Raw genomic sequence first — 21,446 nt, 5'->3', positions numbered from 1 at the left:
TTTTATTTAAAATTTTTACGTCGATATTCACTAGGGAAATTGGTTTATGATTTTCTTTCTCTGTTTTGGCTCTTCCTGGTTCAGGTATCAACACCATATTTATGTTATAAAAAGAATTGGGTAGGATTCCACTTATTTTTTCAAATAGTTTAAATAGTATTGGGATTAATTGTTCTTTAAAAAAACATTTTAATCTTAATATGTCCACAATTGAATTCATCATCATTTCCCCTCTAACTCCTTCCCTCTTCCTAATTTCCCTATAGTAATTACTATACAGGATACTACTACCATCCTCCTAATTCCCCGAGTTTACAACCTAGGTATTATCATTAACTCCTTACTGTTACGCCCCCCCCATCCAACCAGTTGCCTTGTCCTATAGTTTCTCTACTCACAACATCTCTCTTATATACCCCTTCTTTCTTCTTACATTGCCACCTTCCTGCTATAGGCCTTCACCACTTCACTCCTGGACTATTGCAGTAGCCTTCTGGTTGATCTCTCTGCCTCAAGTCTTCCCATTCCAGTCCATCCCCCACTTAGCTGTCAAAGTGATCTTCCTAAATCACAAGTCTGACCATGTCACCCCCATTATTCAATAAATTCCAGTGACTCCCCATTACTATCAGGATCAAATAAAAAAATTCTTTTTGGCTTTCAAAGCCCTTTATAACCTGGCTTCTCCTAATTTTCTGGTCTTCTTATTCCTTACTCCCCTCCGTATATTCTGTGACCCATTGACATTGGTGGCCTGGTTGTTCCTTGCCCAGTATATCTTCTGACTCCGTGAATTTTCACTGGCTGTCTCCTATGCCTGGAATTTTCTTCTTCCCTTTCTCTGCCTCCTAGCTTCGCTTGTTTCCTTCAAACCTCAGCTGAAATCTCATCTTCTTCCCAAAGCCTTTCCAAAATCTCCCTTAATACAAATGCCTTTCCTCTGAGATTGGCTCCAGTTTACCTTGTTTATACTTTGTTTGCATATAGTTTTTTTGCGCATTGTGTCCTCCATTTGACTATAAGCTCCATGACAGCAAGGACCATTTTTACCTTTCTTTGCATCCCTAGCACTTACCTAACACATAGTAGGAACATAATAATGCCAGATGACTTACTGACTCATAAATCTAGCCAGGCCCCAAGATTCAGGTACATCTACCACCAATCAGTCACTGCCATGACTAGAAACAACTTCTTCCCTGATGCTGTGTGATCATTCCCCTTCTCATCTCCCCAGCCTCACACATGTATAACCATACTGTTCAGGGAACAATAATCATATCAACACTTGCTAAAGTAACGTTATCTTTTATCTTATTCCTCTACTCAGAATTACTGTGATTCTTCGTCATAAGCCACCTAGTCAGAAGCTCCCTTTCCTAGCTTCCATATCCTTCCCTCATCTATGTCAGTCCCACTTTTACTGTGTATCTATCCCACTCTACCTTCCATAGTGCCCTGGAGATCTCTCTTTCTCTTGGTGGTAAACTACCCTTCATGTTATACCTGTTCCTTTTATGTTCCTTCCATCTCCTTCAAGTCACAGAAACCTCATTCCCCATAAGAATAAACTATTGTCCATGGTCACCCATTCCATCACTTGATACATCTTCACTCATGCTCCCTAACAAATTGGGCCAGGAGGAAGGCTAGGCATACTTCATGCTTCAAGACTTATCTTCCTGGGGCAACTAGGTGGTGCAGTGGATACAGCGCGGGCCCTGGATTCAAAAGGACCTGAGTTCAAATTCGGTCTAGGATACATAACAGTTACTAGCTGTGTGACCCTGGGCAAGTCACTTACCCCCCATTGCCCAACCAAAAAAAAAAAAAAAGACTTAGCTTCCTGAATTCAAATCTGGCTGCAGACACTTACTAGCTGTGCAACCCTGGGTGAGTCACTTAACCCTGTTTACCTCAGTTTCTTCATCTATAAAATGATCTGGAGAAGGAAATGGCAAACCTCTCTAGTATCTCTGCCAAGAAACCCCAAATAGGGTCATAAAAAGTCAGACATGATTAAAAATTATTGAACAACCTAGCTCACAGTCTTTGCATCTTCCCCAACCTGTCTTTATACCTGCGGATTTCAATTTACATGGAGGAAGAAAGGAAAGTTTTCATTGAGTGTCTACTGACAGTGCTAATCTCATTTGATCTTGACAACAACCCTAGAAGGTAGATGCTATTATTTTCCTCATTTTACAGTTAAGGAAACTGAGGAAGACAGAGGTTAAGTGCCATGTTCAGGGTCACACAGCCAGTAAGTGTCTGAGGCCAGATTTAAAATGAGGTCTTCTTAACTGCAGGCCCAGTGCTTTATCCACTATGCCATGTAGATTCCTTTTGAATACCCTTATTTCCCAGTTTGTCACCTTTCCCAATTTTCCCATGATCTGCACCTTTAATCCATGGCAGACACATGCAGGGATGGTCTTGTTCTTGATTTTCCCAGTCACTCACAAGACTTTCACCTCTACTATGCATAACTATGAAATTCTGCTTTCTGACCATCAGCTCTTATCCTTCCATTTTTCTCTGTGCCTCATCCCTCCTAAATTCATTCATCACAGTATAAGGTCACTCCACCCTATCTGCTTTCCCAGGCATTCTCCCTTGCTCTGGACTCACTTTCCTCAGATTTAAGATTAATTTAGCCTAGCCAAGAATACAAGCACCAATATATTCTGTAACTCCAGTGATTTGGTCCAATTGAAATTTCTTTGTTCAATGCACAAGTCTTCCAGTTTGGTTGGTATGTATGATTTGGAATTTTTTACCCTATGCATTTTTCTAGAGTTATATAAGTAACTTTTGAATGGAAGGCAAGTGTTTTGTCATGATGAATGTCTATCAGTAATACTAATAAATACACATATGTATATATAGAAACACACCAATGCCAAAAAAAGTATAAGTATATATCAGGGCTAAAGAAAGATTATCTCCTCATTTTTTATTTATTATAAAAACAACTTGCAGGTAGAATATTTTCCTTTATTTTGTTCTTTAAGTTGCGTTTTCTTTAATCTGTGGGTCAATATACAATTACAACATTTCACTAGGATTGATTTTATTTTCTTTAAAGGGTTCTATTTCTTCTTAAATCTGAATATGTATCGAGGTGTCTAATCCCATCCCTTGTATTAGTTTTAAGGCGTACTTCTTTGGAGGCAAGAGCAAGAAGACCATCCTGCAGTAAAGGAAAGAGAAAGATTTAATTGCCCAGCAAAGGCAGAAACATGCTCTGAAAAGTAAAGATTTCAGCCTTAATGTGCGTGGAACAAAAGGCCGTTGTGAGCTGTGTACAAGAGTTGGTGAGAGTTTGTATTCTGCCCCTTTTTTCTGTGGGAGTTATTTCCTGTTGTTGACTAGAGTTCTTTATTTAGAACCACCTAGCTACAGAGTACTTGCTAGCTAGCAAAAAAAAAAGTGTGCTTAAAGCATAAGCTTATTTCAAGAAAAAACATATTTAAGTCATAGTACACATGCTGTGAGACAATGCAATAATTCAAAAAGTATGGTTTCTTCTTATTCTTTCACCCTCACTGAAAGAAATATCTAAGAGGAAAGAAGTAAAATGCGTTTGGTTTAGTAAGTCCACAGTCACATGGACACCATGTTATGGAGAGTTCACAAAGAAAATGTGTCTTTCTTATTTATTTTGTTTTTTAAACAAAGGTGTCTCAGTTATAAATAAATCCCCTGTTACACTAAGGAGCCATCAGAAGGGCCTCCCTTATTTGTGAGGCAGGTTTTTTGTTTTGTTTTTTCTTTTTTGTCGGTAGGATTGCCAGCTTAGGTTATTAACACAACAATAATAGGTGCTTTCTTGATTTTAGCCTAGCAAGTAAGAAGACCACCTATAACATAGGCTTTAAATAGCCAGCTAACTATTTGCCTTATCAGCTAAGATTGCTAATGAGAAATTTAGGTTATATCTAAATCTAATAATTGGGTTTTGCATTCTGCTATATAAAATAGTGAACTGGCTAATGCATAGCATAATTGATTGGGTGTTTAATTTGAAACCAAAAGACGTAAGTTTCAGTCACACCTTGGATATCTGCCAGCTGGGTGATAATGGACAATTCATTTAACCTTTCAGAGCCTCAATTTCCATATCTGCGAAATGGACATGGTAATCCTTGCCCTACCTACTTCACCGAGTTGTTTTGAAGTAAATGCTTTACAAACTTTAAAACATATAACATTGGGGTTGTTTGTTGTTGTTTATTTCAATGTATAGCAAACACAAAGGGAATAAAACTTGCATCCATTATTGAAATGGGATGAACATGAATATTTGCAGTAAACACAGTATGCTGATGTTTGTTGAAACACATTAGAAATTATCAGAAAGAAAATTACTTAGGAAATTAGTTTTTAAGGAAAATATGTTAAGTATGATCCTGGGTAAATTATTTCACCTCTCAGTTCTCTGGGTAAGCAACTCTCTTAAGACTAAAGGCTGCAGAGGAAGTGCCAGCCCTCCTTGATAAATGGAGTTCCCTTAGTTTGAAGTTCATATTCATACCAGTGAAATCCTAAGTCCTGTACCTATTTCTAGCCTTCTAATTTAAACAAAACAGAAAGATTCATAATGTGTTTTTTCATCTGTTTAACTTTTTGAGGAGGTTTTATTTTCTATCTTTTTGCTCTCAAAGCAGAAATATATCTGGAATACTTTTTAAAAATTTCTACTTCTAATATGGGAACAGTATTATATACAGAAAATATAAAAGCTTTAAAGAAAATTTTATCACTAAATGGAAGGCCCTAAAGATCAAATAAGATATTATTTGTAAAGTACTTAGCACAGTGCCTACCACATAATAGGCATCATATAAAATGCTTTTCCCCTTTCCCCACCCTACCCACAGAATAGAGAATCAGAACTGGTTGAAAATGAAGATCTGGTGAATTTTAAAATAAGAATTGCCGGTTTTTTTCTTCTGTATTTAGTCAAATCAGAGTTAAAAAGACAATTCTAGGTGGTGTTAAAATTACCAATGTTGCTCTTTGCTTCTGTAGATAATGCTGAATTTTGTAAACATTTCATATAAACACTGCTAAGGGTTATGATACCAAGTGAATAATTTCTGAAGTCATACAGAAGATAATCTGACATTGTTTCAGGTTTTTTATTTGATTCAACTTTTCAGATATATTTTGTTTTATTTTTAAAAAGGATGAAGATGAAACAACTCTAAGGATAATTAAATCTATGCATTGTTTCAACAGATTTATGCATAATAAGGTGAATGACAATAGGCATTTACAATACAGCTGATATAATCATGGTATTTACTTGATGCCATCGACAGTTGTTTTTTTTTTCTCTAAATTGGCACTGTATGTTGAACTTTTTTTTTAAAGAGACGTGATTGGTCTACAATCACCCTGTGTTGTTTTGTCATTAAAACTAGCCTCAAAGATAACTGTCCATTTAAAAAGTTTGGTAAAACTTCCCAAATTCTTCTCCTTCAAAAATGAGTCTTTATTGGGCATGTATGCCAAAGAAGTAACAGATAAAGGGGAAAAATTCGAATATGTATCACTATTCAAAGCAGCACTCTTTGAAGGAGCAAAGAACTACAAACAAAATTGGTCTATCAATTGGGGAATGACTATAGAAAAAACTATGGTATGTAAATGTAATGGAATATTATTGTATAGTAAGAAATTAGGAGTTTTAAGAATTGGGAGAAACATGAGAATATTTTTATACAGAGCAAAATGAGAACCCAGAGAATAATAGAATGACCTCAACAATGCAAATGAAAAGATCAATAAAAAAAATCAGAATTTGAGTGATTGAAAAAAAATCAAGATTCCAGAGAACTGATAATGAAATATACCTTCCCCATCATGGGAGATAAGTAGGACATTTTTAGAACAGAATATTGTATATATGTTCAAATGAAGTCAATGTATCAGATATTTTTTCTTTTTTTTATCGCAAATCTGGAGTTCAATCTGGAAAGAGTAAATTGAAATTACTTTGTTAACCAAAATAAGCATTATTAAAACTTTTTAAAAATTAATCTTTTTAAAACTAGAAGTATTAATTTTAAGTTAAGAAGATTAAATTCCATATCCAGATTATGTCTTAAAAAACACTTTATAGAAACCTAATGTGCTGTAGATAATTTTACCCTAGATGTTAGCTCTCATTCCATTCTTCTTGGCCTCACTAAGTATGTATTTTAAAAATTGTTTTGCATGTAAATGCAGTGAAGGTGATACTGATAGTGGGTTTGAACACCAGCTTACCATTAGAGCTGGATTTTAAGAATACCTCAAAGGACCAAAATTGTGTTAATTAATGCATTGCTATTTTTTATCCATAAGGCAAAGAGAATGAAATTTTTATTTCAAATAAAATTACAATAGAAATTTTAGATCAGTTGATATGTCTAGTCCAGGCCTTCTAACTGAGTCCAAGCTTTACAGAACAAATCCTTTTATTAAGGGGATTTGTTCTGTGAAATTTAGATTCAATCAAAGGGCTGAACTTGAAAACCAGAGCCACCTGTGGGCTGGACGCTGCAGGTTCCCCACCCTGGTCTAGTCCTTCTACGGTTACCTAAGGATGAGTATGCTTGTTGCAAAGTAGATTGTCCACTAAGTGATAAATTCATGTCAACCTGTGAAACAAAAGCAAAAATTCAAAATAGCTCTGCCCTCCTGTGCAATGATAGTGGCAGAGTAGTGGAAAAGGAGAGAGAGAATGTTGAGGATCATACAGTATTTAGATAGTCTGCAAGCATTAGTTTAATAACTGTTGGTACTACAACTGAACCAAATAAATATTAACTTTTTTGTTATCAATTAACCCAGAAAACATATAGCAGTTCTGTTACCAGTTGTAGCTAAATGGAAATATAGTTCATAAGCTTTTCTTGAAGAGTTAAATAAAAGTAGAGTTGGTTTGATTGTGCACTAGTGCTTATGAGCATAAGCTAAAGAAAAAAGATCACTGGGAAGAGTTATAGTTTTATGTACCACCTTTTCTTTCAATGGATGATGAGCTAGACAAATTCTACCATAAACTTTTAAAACAAGTCATCCATGCTTATTGATATTTATTTCAGTGAAAAGGTAGGCATAGGGGAAGACAAGTGTGCTGGAAAATATGGTTCTGGATAAGAAAAAAAATAGAAATAGGCTGGTAGACTCTTCACACAATTCTCACAACTAAATATCACATGAATAATTTCAAAAATAAAGTTCTTGGACATAGCAAATACCTAACGACATAATGACAATTAAATTAGCTATATCATAACAGGAAATGGCTGATTGCAGATATGAGAGTCAGAACATCCACTGGTAGTATCAAAATCAATGTTAAATTAGGGAGGAGGGGGGAGAGATGAAAAAATAACACTAAATGTAATTAAGATAGCTCCAACCTGATTTATTTAATCATCCTATTAATACTGAAAAATAGGAAATGGCTAAATGGAAAGATACTAATGTAAACTATCACTCTTTTTCCTCAACTGTAAAATGAGGATAATAATAGCACTTACCTCACAGGGTTGTTGTGAGGATCAAATAAGATAATGTGCTTAGCACAATGCCAGGCACGTAGTAGGCGCTACATAAAAGCTCATTCCCTTCCTCCCCTTCTCTAGAAAAGTTTAACCAATGTAATGCAATCACTTTAATAAGGACACAAAAGAGGTCAGGAGCCACCTTAGCCAACAAACCTTTGATCTTTCCTTGCAAAATGGAAAAACATGGCAGTCTATCGCAACAAAACTCATTTGCAAAACATTACAGAGGAAGTGAAAATGACACTAAAGAAGATGAAGTTGGGAAAAGCATCTGGACCTGATCAAGTACATAGAAAGAAATCCATGCTGAAGGCAACAATTTTTAAAAAAGCATTTAGGGATCAATTTTCAAGATACTCAAGAGAGTAGAATATTGAACAATTGGAAAAAAATCACAGACAGTAGTGTTGGTTTTTTTTTAAAGTGACCTAGAGGACAGCAATAGCTACCAGCCCATATGCCTATTTTGTGAGTGCTAGAAAATCCTTATGAGAATGATGTACACATATACTGAGAGAAGATACCAAAAGTGTGGAGAAAATTTCAGATTTTATCACTACCAAAAAAAAAAGGTGACCAGGAGAACATCAATAACTATTGATCCATAGGCCTACTTTCCCTTGTACATAAAATTTTTATGAGAGCAGTCTATATATGCATCAAGAGCATCCTTGATGAGGTTAATTACAAAGGAACAAGCTGGCTTTTGTAAGCAGTATTCCACTGTAAACCAAGTCTTTACCATACACATAATTGACTGGAAGATGTAAGGAATATAAGATCCCACTGTGCTTATTGTTTGTCAGTTTTTAAAAAGCATTTGAGAAAGGTACCATTCCATAGTAGATAAAGAGTAAGCCTCAGTTGATCTGCATTGGTGGGAGGAATTTTCCTCATTGGGAGATTCCTCCACCAGTGAAATCACAGGTTTGGACCAAAAAAATTAAAAATTAAAACCATTTGATTCAGTAGTGCAAAAACCCTCCTAAATGTCTCTCCTGCAGTAAAGGTCATGTCTCCCCCTGAACTTATCCTAGATAAAAATGGAAGAAGGAAAGAAGCAGGCTTTCAGAAACAGTTTTGTAAGAATCAGCCTGGCACTACAAAAAGAGAAGACTTAGCCAGGAGACTTGGTTACAGATCCCATTGCATACAGTTAGAGGTGCACTTAGATACTGCTCAGAGTCTCAGTTTCTTCATGGGATGATAGTACTTATACTTCCTCCTTCATATGGTTGTGGAGAGAGCTTTGCAAACTGGAAATATATCAACACTTTCATAAATCTATGATCTTATTGATGTGGATACTTCTACCAGTCATTCAGATCACAGCCTATCCATGCCATCTCATCCTGGAATGCTCTTGTCCGTGTGCTCTCATAAATCCTTCCCAGGGATTTACCCAACATGAGTTATTGTTGCAGTTTCCTGTGGAATAACAATATCTTCAGAGCCATGTCATTAATTGACTGAAAGGCATAGATAATACAAAATGCCATTATTCATTGATTATAAAAACCATTTAAATTGATAGACTGCAAAACAACCTCAAAGCTTTTCTTCCCACAAAATAGCCACTCTGCATATGTTAAGCTCAAACAGTATTACTTGATATTTGAAAACATAGAGATAATTTTATTTAGTGATCTTTGAGTATCAAGATCAAATGAGGAATAAAACATTGCCAAAGTGTTCACCACTGTCATGATGCATGTCCTACACAGAGTACAAATGGAAGGGAGATTCCCTACAGATGGTAAGTTTCTCCAAGTGTTCCTGATTGTGGGTGAAATTGTGCTGATTGTATCACAAATAGAAATTGTTCATATGAGAAGGGGAAACTGGACTTGTCTGAAGGGAGCAAGGTGGATACATAGGGAATTTATCATCCACATTAGATCTTAAATGACAGAGGACCAGTCAATCAAAAAGAGTATTGTGTCTACTATGTGCCAAGAACTGTGCAAGGCACTAGAGATACAAAGATAGAAGTGAAGCAGTTTCTGTCCTCAAGGATTTTATGTTCTATTGGGGTGAGAACACATAGACACACAGGTTTATGCAAAAAAAATACACAGTGATTTTTGGTAAGGAAGGCACCAGCATTGAAGGAACTCAAGCAAAGCTTCGTGTAAGTAAGTCTTGAGCTGAGTCTTGTAAAGCTACTAGGGATTTGGAGGTGAGGAAGGAGTACATTCTAGCAATACAAGACAGCCAGTTCAAAGTAATGAGCACAGGAAATGTAGTGCTGTGAATGGGGGACAATACAAGGGCCAGTTTGACTGGACCATAGTTAGTTGAAAGGAGCAAAACTGGGAAGGCTAGGTTAAGGAGGGGAGGCCACATGTGGCTGTGTATGTCTTCAGCTACAGCCCTTTGACTGAATCCAAACTTCACAGAACACATGTGGCCTTGAGGCCACAGGTTCTCCACCCTTGCACCAAAGGATACTGAGAGAGAGTGGTCAGATAGGTAGGAGGGGAACCAAAAGATAAATGCTGCAAAATCCCAGATAGGAGAGAATATATATACTACAGGAGAAGAAGGTGGTCAAGAGTCAAATGCTGAATAGGTCATTAAGGATGAGAACTGAAAGAAGGCCACACATGTTGACAAGAGGCAATTAGTAACTTTGGAGAGAGTGGTTCCAGTTGAGTGATCAGAATGGAAGTCAGATTGCAAAGATTTGAAAAGTGAGGGGTGATGAAGTGGAAGTAACAAATATAGATAGCTCTTTTTTTCATAAAAAATATTTTATGTTAACATGTCATGGGTTTATTGCTATTTACAAATGAATTAATACACATTTTAAAACTATATCCATTTTTATCTCTAATATGGTAAATATTGATAGATATAACCCACATAGACAAAAGCCCTTTGGTATCCTCAGTAATTTTTAAGAGTAAAAAGGGGTCTACAGAGTGAGAAGTTTGAGAACTGCTGAGTTGGCATAACCCTCATTTTTATAGATGAGAAAATTGAGATCAGGGAGTTTAAATAACTCTTCTAAGATCCCACAAGGAATAAGCAGACCTAGAATTCTTCTGATGCCAAATTCAGTATTTTTTCTTTTAAAAAATATTTTCCCCAATTATATGGAAAAACAATTTTTTAAATTCATGGTTTTTTTTAAGTTTTGAGTTCTAGACTCTATCCGTCCTTTCCTGACCCCTCCCTGAGATAGTATGTAATAGGAGATAACTTATACATGTGCAATCACACAAAACATATTAGTCATTTTGTGGAAGACAACTTGAACCGAGGGGGGCAGGAGGGGAGAGAGAGAGAGAGAGAGAGAGAGAGAGAGAGAGAGAGAGAGAGAGAGAGAGAGAGAGAGAGAGAGAAATGGCATGCTTCAGTCTGTATTTAGATGCCATCAGTTCTTTCTCTAGAGGCAGATAGCATTTTCCATCATGAGCCCTTTGGAATTGTCTTAGATCATTGTATTGCTGAGAATTGCTAAGTCTCTCGCAGTTGTTCATCATATAATATTGCTGTTACTGTGTACAGTGTTCTGGTTCTGCTCACTTCACTCTGCATCAGTTCATGTAAGTCTTTCCCTGTTTATCTGAGATCATCCTGCTCATCATTTTTATAGCACAATAATGTTTCATTACAATCATATACCACAATTCATTCCACCATTCTCCAACTGGTGAGCATACCCTCAATTTATAATTTTTAGCCACCACAAAAAAAGCTGCTGTAAATATTTTTGTACAAATATGTCTTCCTCCCTCCCCCCCCTTTTAAAATCTCTTTGGGATACAGACCTAGTAGTGGTATTGCTAGATCAAAGGGTATGCACAGTTTTATAACCCTTTGAACATAGTTCCACATTACTTTCCAGAATGGTTGGATAAGTCCACAATTCCCTCAACAATGCATTAATGTTCCAGTTTTCCCACCCCAGAGTATTTTTTCTTATGATTATGGATAGCTTGATTTATTTGTCTGAAAACTGCCTGTTCATATCCTTTGACCTTTTACCAGTTGAGGAATGACTCGTATTCTTATAAATTTGATTCAGTTCTTTATATATTTAAGAAATGAGACCTTTATTAGAGATACCTGCTCAAAAAAACTTTCCCAAGTTTTCTACTTTCCTTCTAATTTTGGTTGCATTGGTTTTGTTTGTGTAAAACCTTTTAAATTTAATATAATAAAAATCATCCATTTTATATTTCATAATGTTCTCTGTCTCTTGTTTGGTCCTAAATTCTTCCCTTATCCATAGAGCTGGCAGGTAAACTATGCCATGCTCTTCTAAATTCCTTATAGTATCACCTTTTATGTCTAAATCATGTACCCTTTTGACCTTATCTTGGTATGCAGTATGAGATGTTAGTCTGTACCTAGTTTCTGCCACACTGTTTTCCCGTTTTTCTGGCAGTTTTATCAAATAGTGAGTTTTTGTCCCAAAAGCTTAGATCTTTAAGTTTATCAAACACTAAATTGCTATGGTCACTTACTACAATGTATTGTGTACCTAATCTATTCCTATTAAAGTCAAAGGCTTTTTCTGCATCTATTGAGATAATCATATGATTTCTGTTGGGTTTTTTATTGATATGGTCAATTATGCAGATAGTTTTCCTATTATTGAACCAATTCTACATTCCTAGTATAACTCACCTAGTCATAGTGTATGATCTTTGTGATATATTGTTATAATCTCCTTGCTACTATTTTATTTAAATAAAATTTGGCTATAATATTCCTGGGAGTTTTCATTTTGGGATTTCTTGCAGAGGGTGATCAGTGAATTCTTTCAATTTCTATTTTATTCTGTGCTTCTAGGATGTCAGGGCAGTTTTCCTTGATAATTTCTTGAAATATGATGTCCAGATTCATTTTTTTGATCATGGCTTTCAGGTAGTCCAATAATTCTTAAATTATCTCTCTTCAATCTATTTTCCAGGTCATTTGTTTTTCCAATGAGAAATTTCACATTTTCTTCTATTTTTTTATTCCTTCATTTTATTTTTTCTTGATGTCTCATGGAATCATTACCTTCCACTTGCCCAATTCTAATTTTTAAGGAATTCTTTTCTTCAGTGAACTTTTGTACTTCCTTTTTCATTTGACCAGTTCTATTTTTATATCTAAATCATGAACCCATTTTGACTTTATTTTGGCATATGGTGTGAGATTTTGGTCTATGCCTAGTTTCTGCCATACTCTTTTCCGGTTTTCCCAGCAGTTTTTGTCAAATAGTGAGTTCTTATCCTTGAAGCTGGGGTCTTTGGGTTTACCAAATTGTAGTAGTATATAGTCATATATAGTCATTGACTACTGTGTCTTGCATACCTAACCTATTCCACTGATCTACCACTCTATTTCTTAGCCAGTACCAAGTAGTTTTGATATTACTGCTTTATAATGCAATTTAAGATCTGGATCTAGGCCACCTTCTCCTGCATTTCTTTTCATTAGTTCCCTTGATATTCTGGACCTTTTGTTATTCCAAATGAATCTTTTTATTATTTTCTAGCTCTATAAAATAATTTTTTGGTCCAGTTCTACTTTTTAAGGAGATTTTTCTTCAGTGAATTTTTGTACCTCCTTTTCCATTTGGCTAAGGATTTGTTTTCTATAATGAATTTTTGTACATCTTTTTCCTTTTTTTTGTACTTCCTTTACCAAACTGCTGACTTGTTTTTCATAATTCTCTTGCATTACTCTCATTTCTTTTCCCAATTTTCCTTCTGCCTCTCTTATTTGATTTTTTAAATCCTTTTTGAACTCTTTCAAGAGTTCTTTGTGGGTCTGAAACTAATTCACATTGTTTTTGAGACTTTGCACATAGCCATTTTGACATTGTTGTTCTCTTCTAAGTTTGTTCCTTGATCTTGCCTGTCACCACAGTAACTTTCTGTGATCAGGTTCTTTTTTTATTGTGTTTTTGCTCATTCTTCTGCCTATTTTGTGACTTTTTACTTTATGTAAAAATTAGGTTCTACTCCTGAAGTGAAAAGGGCAGTGTCCCAAGCTTCTTGTGCTGGGGCTCAGGGCCTTGCTACAGTCTTGCACTGGAGGGAGAGCATTGCTGCTGTCTTGTATTAGGGTCAGGGCCTCATTGCTGGCCTGTTCCAGGGATGAAGTCTAGCTGTTGGCCTGCCCTAGGGGTAAGGCCTCACTACTGGCCTTTCCAGGGGCAAGGCCTCACTGAGGGCTAACTGGGGCTGCTGGCTTGCCTCAGGGCTCAGGGTCTGGTTGCTGGTTTACACTGAGGAAGGAGCCTTGCTAGGAGTTTGCCCCAGGGCTTAGAGTTTCACTGCTAACCCCTTGGGTCATGGCCTGCCACTGCCTTGCCCCAACTATGTTCCCCTCTGACCTTATTGAGATGGACTTTTCTTGCTGACCCTCCAAGCTGTCCTGGGCTAAAAAATTGCTTCATAGCTCCAAAATTGATCCTGAAGCATTATTGCAAGGTTATTTGGAGGGAAATTTTGGAGGGCTCAGGTGAGTTGCTGCTTTACTCAGCCATCTTGGCTCCAATTCATGTGTAGATAACTTTTAACAGATTTTTTTCTGATAATGGGAAGAAAGATGTGGAAGGGTAGCTTAAGGGAATGATAAGGCTAGTGAATATTTTTTAAGGATAGGAGAAATTTGTGCATATGTATATATGCAAGAGAGTAGAAACCAATAGATAGGGAGAGATTGGAGACTGGGATAGAGAGATAATTTTGAGAGCAGTCTGGTTGAGAAAAGGGAATTAGAGATCAAGAGCACAAATAGAATGGCTGGTTTTAGTGAGAAAAAAGTTCACTTCATTATCAGAGAATAAATTAAAGGAAGAAAGAATGGGGGGAGAATGATGTGAATGGGGATATGAGATAGAAAAAGGGAGAAGAGAAAGCTTACTGCAAATAATCCCTATTTTCCTTGTAAAGTATGAGGAAAGGTCCTCAGGTGAGAGAATGAATACAAAAAACTTGGCATAGTACTATAAGAAAATTGTGTCAGGAATAGTAAAGCTTTGAATAAGCTGAGGCTGGTGAGGAAAGCAGACTACAAAAAGAAGGTTGTGGAGATGGGGTGGGGGAGGGGTTTGAGCTATATTGGGAGAAAGAGTAAGATCAAAGAAGGGATAGGATCACCACTCTAGGTAGATGGGATTGTGATACAGACTGCAGAGAGAAGGGAAAATTGCTTAATTCTTATTTTTTTGTTTTCTGTGCTAAAGAGAATGACCTTTGGACTGGAAAGGAGAGAACAAAAAGGACTAATAGGGAGTTGATACCCAAGATAAGAGAGGACCTAATAAGAGAGTACCTAGCTACCCTTCATGAAGTCAAGTCACCCAGACAAGATAAAGTTCATCCTTGTGTTTTGAAAGAAGTAGCAGGTGTTATTGCTGAGCCACTGTCAGTAATATTTGAAAGATTGTGTAAAACAGAAAAAAGTATTACAAGATTGGAAAAAGTCAAATGTTCTTTTAAGTTAAAATTATAGTATCTACAAATATAAATCAATAAATTTGATTTTGACTCCTAGAAAAATTCTAAAACATTTTTTAAAAAAGATGTTGAGTAAACATCTAAAAAGGGAAATGTTGATTACAAAAAGCCATAATGGCTTCATCAAGAGCAGTTCATTCCAGATTAAGCTTTTTTTTTAAATCAGTGTCACTAAACTATTAGAGCAAGGAAATACTATAGATATAGTTTGCCTAGATTTTAGCAAGTGTTTGACAAAGAATTTCATGCTATATTTCTGAAAAGATACATATATGGACTAAATAATGATATGGTTAGGTGAATTAGGAAATGATTAATCTGGACTCAAAAGGTAGTTATTAGTAGTTTCCTGTCAGTTTGGTAGGTATTCAGTGGAATGCTTCAGTGATTTGTATTTGCTCTTATGCTGCTTAACATTTCTATCAATGACTTGAATATAGGCAGAGATGGCATGCATATCAAATTTACAGATAGCACAAAGCTGGGAAGAATATTGGATGATAGATTCAGGATCCAAAAACATATTGACCAGATAGCATATTGGTTCAAATCTAATGAGATGAAATTTAACAAGTATAAACTGTAAAATCTTACAGTTGTACTCAAAAAAAAATATTTCATCAGTATAAAAATACAGTCTTGGGTTGCAGTAAGAAAAGAATCTAGATTCCAGGAATACAAATATGATACCTGATCAGACCATATCTGGAGTATTGTGTCCAATGCTAGGCATCAAAATTTAGGGCCAACATTGGTCAATAGGAAAATGTCCAGAGTAGAAAACTGGAATAATGAAGGGGCTCAAGTCCATATAATAGATAGAGGGACAGAGACTTCACAGAGCATACTGATCCTCCCTCAAACACCCTGACTTCCAAGTTTCTTAACTTATTCATTTCTCATGACTGGCTCTTCCTTCCCACCTCAACTATGCACACACAGATCATATTTATTTATGTCAAATCCTTGATTTTACCGTCAACTACAAATATTATACTTCCATGTTGATGACTTCAGAAATTGCTTTATCTGATCATAATATTTTATTATTCCATCTTTTCTTTCATCTTAAAACTCCTAAACCTGTTCTTTGTTCTTACTGAGACCTCCAGTTGCTTCACTCCTCATATCTTTCCTTGGCTATCACTCCTGCACTGACTATACCTTCCTTTCTTCCCTTCCTCATCTTGACCTTTTGCTGGACTGGTACAACTCTACGCTATCTGCTTCTCAATAGTCCCTTGCCCCTTCATGCTATCACCAATCTTGCCCCACTACCTTGGATTACTCCCAATGTCTGCTGCCTTTGCTTCTATTCACTCTCTGTTGAACAAAGCTGGAGAAAGTCATGAAACTGTGTAGACTGAGTCCACTGAAATTTTATATTATATAATCTCAACTGGGCAATCATTGTGCCAAGGCAATTCTTTTACACCTCCCTAATCAGTTCACTCTCCAACTCACAATAATAGCTTTTCTTAACCCTTTCATCCATCCTCAAACCTCTCATGGCTCACCCACCACTCACTCTCTCTGCTAAGAACCTTGCCTCCTATTTCACCAAAAAAAACCCTGAGGCCATTCATAAAGAACTTCCTCTTCTCCCCTTTTCCCACATCACTCAGATACCCTCACTTACTATGTCTTACTTCACCTCTATCTTACATGAAGAGGTGGTCCAGCTAGGGCCAAACCTTAAAGTAAACCTCTCTCTATTTGCACAGGTGATCCCATTCTATTCTGTCTTCTTCAGCAGCTTGCCCCTTCTATAATTCCTATTCTGTCACTTATCTTCACACTTTCCTGTCTACTAATTACTTTCCTGCTGCCTAAAAACATGCCCATGTCTCCTCATCTGAAAAAAAAAACCCAACCCCAACATGATTAGCCATTCCTACTAACTGACCTTCTATACCTCTCCTACTTTTCATGGATAAAATTCTTGAAGAGGCCATCGAGAATCAGTGCCTCCTCTTCCTCTCCTCTCACTGTCTTCCTGATTCTCTCCAAGTCTGGCTTCAGATCACAGCATTCAGCTGAAACCTCTCTCCAAAGTTACCAATGATCTCTTAATCCCCATATCTAATAGCCTTTTCTCAATTCTCATATTGCTTGACCTCTCTGCAGCCATTGACACTGTCAACCACTCCCTATTCCTTGATACATTCTTCTCTCAAGGTTATTGCAACAGTGCTTTCTCTTCCTTCCTGTCTGACTACTCCTTCTCAGTCTCCTTGGCTGGATGCTTATCTAGGTTGTGACCACTAATCATGGGTGTTGCCCAAGGCTCTGTTCTCATCCTTCTCTTCTTCCTTTATACTATTTCACTTGATCTCATTGGCTCCCATGGAATCAATAATCATCTCTATAAAGATGATTCTGAGATCTGTTTATCCAGCCCTAACCTTTCTCATGACCTCCAGTCTCTAATTTCCAACTGATTATTGGACATTTCATACTGTATGCCCCATTGACAACTTAATTTTAATATGTTCAAAACTGAACTCATCATCTTTCCCCCAAAACCTTTCCTTCTCTTTAGCTTCCCTGTAGTAATTACTGTCCAGTGGCCTACCACCCTTCTAGTTACCCAGGCTTGCAACTTAGGTATCATCTTCAGGTGAGCCAGAAAGGAAATGAGCAACATGGCTAGGACTTCTGATGATAATAGCAGTTCCCCCAAGCACTCCCAAACCAAGACTCTGGGTGTAGTCATTCTTATGGGGGTATGGAGGTGGAAAAGGCCACAGAGTGAGCTAGGAAAAAAGTAAGCAGTACAACTGGGACTTCTGATGATATGAAGGTTCCAAGCAAGGACTCACCAATCATCAAATTGGCTTTGAGTTGGTATGTAATGGTTCATTTGAAGAAATTAGGGATGTTTAGCATGGAGTGAAAAAGATAATGAAGATATGACATCTATCTTCAAGTAAAGTTCTCATCTGGAAGAGAGAAAAGACTCAGTTTCTGCCAAGGACAGGGCCAGAAGCAATGGGTAGAAGTTGAAAAGAAGAAAATTTAGGTTTGATGTTAAGAAAAAATTCCTAATAATTACAGCTCTACAAAAGTGGAATGAACTACCTTAGAAAACAGGAAGTTCTCCCTCACTGATAGGCTTCAAGAAAAATCTGAATGACTGCTTGTTGGATATGTTATAATAAGAATTCTTTTTTAGATATGGGTTGTCCTAAATGCCTACTGAGGTCTCTTCTAATTCTGAAATGTGGTGATGGTGATTTATCAAGCTCCACAATACTACAGAGCCTCTTTAATGAGAACCATGATCACTCAAAAAATATCAGCCATTTTCCACAAGGACAAACTAAATAAAGAATGTATTTTGTCCACATTATACTGTGTAACTTGATTGGCCACTTATTGAAATGGTCCATCAAAACATATGCCTTGAACAGGCACTGCATATAACACTAGTCCTATTAGGTGAAAGTTTGGATTGAATTTGGAAAATTATTCAGCACTGTCAATGACTTCAAGCAATTCCCTAAAACAAGAATTAAGTTTTAAAATCAGCATTTTTCTATTGTTTCTGAAAAACTGTGACTCATTCGCAGCAAGTGGCCAAAAGATCAGTATTGCAGGTGACCTGTGGAACAATGAGGAGAACCATGATGAGTACAAGTAGGTTATAACACATCAGCAGTAGTGCTTTGTTCACAAGAACTGTCACAAAAGTTATTGTGCCAAATATATATGATTTGAAACAGACATGGGGCAGGCATATAGCACAAGCCTGGAATAACAGACAGCCTAAGTGTTGCATTGTAAATTCCTTCTCCCCCAACCCTATGTTAAGAAATGTAGAAGTTCTTCAGCCCTTTGAGTAGATACTGTGTGGAGAAATTATGGGAGAACGTGGACAACAATAGTATAGGATGAAAAGTCGTGTATGGTTTATACCACTGGAGGTCTTATACCTGGTTGATATAACACATCCACTGATGTGTACTGAAAAAAATTATTAAATTAAGGTGTTTAGTAGTTGGTCAGTTTTAACAGAATGATGTTATTGTTAGGGCACCAAAACTTTTTAAAAAGGCATTTCTGTATCTGTGACAAAGAAAGGAAATTGAAGTAATCCAATAGTATTTAACCTAAGTGGTACAACTTAAGTACCTCCTAAGACTACAAGTTGCAAAAGACTTACTGATCTTTAATGACAGGAGATATCTTACCCAGCATTCTCTATAGCAATAAAGTCACAAGTCCAAAACAAAACAATAAAACAAGATCACATTTATATCTATATGTGTATAACAAACCAATGAAAGTTCAAAGAGTAACGAATAGTGTAAGACCCAAACTGAATCTTCTCTCCAAAATTCATTTTTATTTTCTAATGATTCCTCATGATATTTCCTGGCCACTTACACACTGGTGTCCTCCTAAATACTGGTAAGTTTTTGTTATTGTCATTGTTGTTTTAATACCCAAAAGTATGGATTTTTACAGCTGGAAATTTTTTCTAACTGTAATTATGTTATTTGGGTTATTACATCAATCTCCCTACTTCTCAAAATCCTTTTTTGTTGACAAGTGATATAACAGTACATCATTCTCAGTAGTTTGAAGGAAGGGAATTGGAAAAGAAGGAAAGGTATAAACAGTGGAGAAATTATATTGGTCTCAATTGGTCAAAGTAAGAGGAACAGGAAGGTAATTTAAGGAAGTTTTAAGGAAATCATTATAATGCTAGAAGTGAGAAATGATTTAAAGAAAATCCAGGCTTTTTTTTTCACAGTTTGATAATGTCAATTTGATATAATTTCTTTGGGTCTTTCAAGGGGGAAAGTGCCCAGTAGAAACAAAAAAGAAACAAATGTCTAAGGTATAAATAATACAAGCTATTTTTATGTTTGATTGAATTTAATACATGGATTCATATACTGATTTAAGAATGATTGTACTTATCTTCTTCATCCTTAAAACAGAATACATTATCAAATTGCTTGCCTTCTCAGTGAGGTGGGTGGGAGAGAATTTGAAACTCAGAATTGTTGAACAGTAAAGGTTAAAAATTGTTTTTACATGTAATTGAAAAAAATAAAATTCAAAAATTTAAAAAATACATGAGATGATTTGGATTAATGAACATTATAACCAAAAGTACTAGAAAAAGAAAATGGAGTAAAAGTATTTTATTTAAAACATAGATACAAGGGGGCAGCTAGATGGCACAGTAGATAAAGCTCCGGCCTTGGAGTCAGGAGGACCTGAGTTCAAATGCGGCCTCAGACACTTGACACTGTGCAAGTCACATGACCCCAACTGCCTCACCAAAAAAACAAACAAACAAGAAAACATAGATGCCCTTTCAAAAAGGGCTTGTTATACTTTTAGGGTTTTGCCATTTCAGGAAGAGGCATGCCTGAGAAGAGTTAAAAGCTTCTCTATAGGGGCAGCTAGGTAGCATAGTGGATAGAGCACCAGCCCTGGAGTCAGGAGGACCTGAGTTCAGATCCAGCCTCAGACACATAACACTTAACTAGCTGTGTGACCTTGGGCAAGTCACTTAACCCCATTGCCTAGCCAAAATAAATAAGAAGAAAAAAGGGGGGAAAAAAAGCTTCTCTGTGACTTAACAGAGAGAATAGCCTCAGTGCAAAGTGGGACAGTAGAAAATATGAAGCATTCTAAGAGAAATTACATCATTTGGAGCAAAGAGTGTAGACAGATATGAGATAGCTATCACTACATATGCTATTCAATTCACACATACAGATTATCTAACAGGAGGAAGCAAGAATTTTGGAGTAATAAAGAAAGGGAGAACAAAGGAGGAGCTGGCAATGTGGGGCAGTTAATGTGAACCTCAAAAAAAAAGGAATGAAAATTTCAAACAGAAAAATTGCCTCTGGCCCCCAGAGTCTCCTAAGTCTGAGCATTCAGTCATTCTCTGAGCATCTTTGTTGCTTTTATTTTGTTTTCTAATCATTATGCCCTATATCATTTCCACCTGATAATCTTTTAAATGGTTGCCTACCAGTACACCAATCTTGTAATTTTATTCTAGCTTTTTAAATGATGAAGACTTCTTTATATGTAGTACACTTAATGGAATGCTTTAGGGCTTACCCAGTTATTAGTCTGACTGTCCTTGCTGCCGAGGTTTACATCAGTAGACACAAGTATTTCAAGTGATAAACTTACAGCATAACTGAAATAGTTAAGAAGCCAGAGAAGAGCCTGGTATTTAGCTGAAAAAGTAGCTGACCTTGATGTTGGAAGACCTGCGTTCAAAACCTTACTCATTTTGTGTCTGTGGGTATTACTTAAGCTAAATCTTCGTTTATAAAATATGGATGACAATACTTATATTACTTATTCCACAGGCTTGTTGTAAGGAAGATGCTTTTATGAGCTATATGAGATGCTGTATATACATTTTGATATA

At 36.4% G+C, this 21,446-nt stretch overlaps 1 protein-coding gene across 3 annotated transcripts in view; it reads left to right on the top strand.

Moving 5' to 3' along the window:
* The window catches only part of SERTAD2 (SERTA domain containing 2), a 145,451-nt gene that overhangs the window by 83,105 nt on the left and 40,900 nt on the right, over positions 1-21,446 (top strand). The window contains exon 2 of one of the 3 annotated variants that reach the window (XM_078149547.1): positions 3,151-3,317. The exons of 1 other annotated variant lie outside the window; for it this stretch is intronic. The gene's annotated coding sequence lies outside the window, so the exon portion shown is untranslated. Of the gene's footprint in view, positions 1-3,136; positions 3,318-21,446 lie in introns of those variants that run through there. One more of the 3 variants, XM_078149548.1, reaches the window with a different exon arrangement.

Source organism: Phascolarctos cinereus, unplaced genomic scaffold (assembly GCF_003287225.1).
Source record: "Phascolarctos cinereus isolate Bilbo 61053 unplaced genomic scaffold, phaCin_HiC Scaffold_2;HRSCAF=192, whole genome shotgun sequence".
NCBI classification, from domain to species: domain Eukaryota; kingdom Metazoa; phylum Chordata; class Mammalia; order Diprotodontia; family Phascolarctidae; genus Phascolarctos; species Phascolarctos cinereus.
This window is presented reverse-complemented; position numbering and strand designations above follow the sequence as displayed.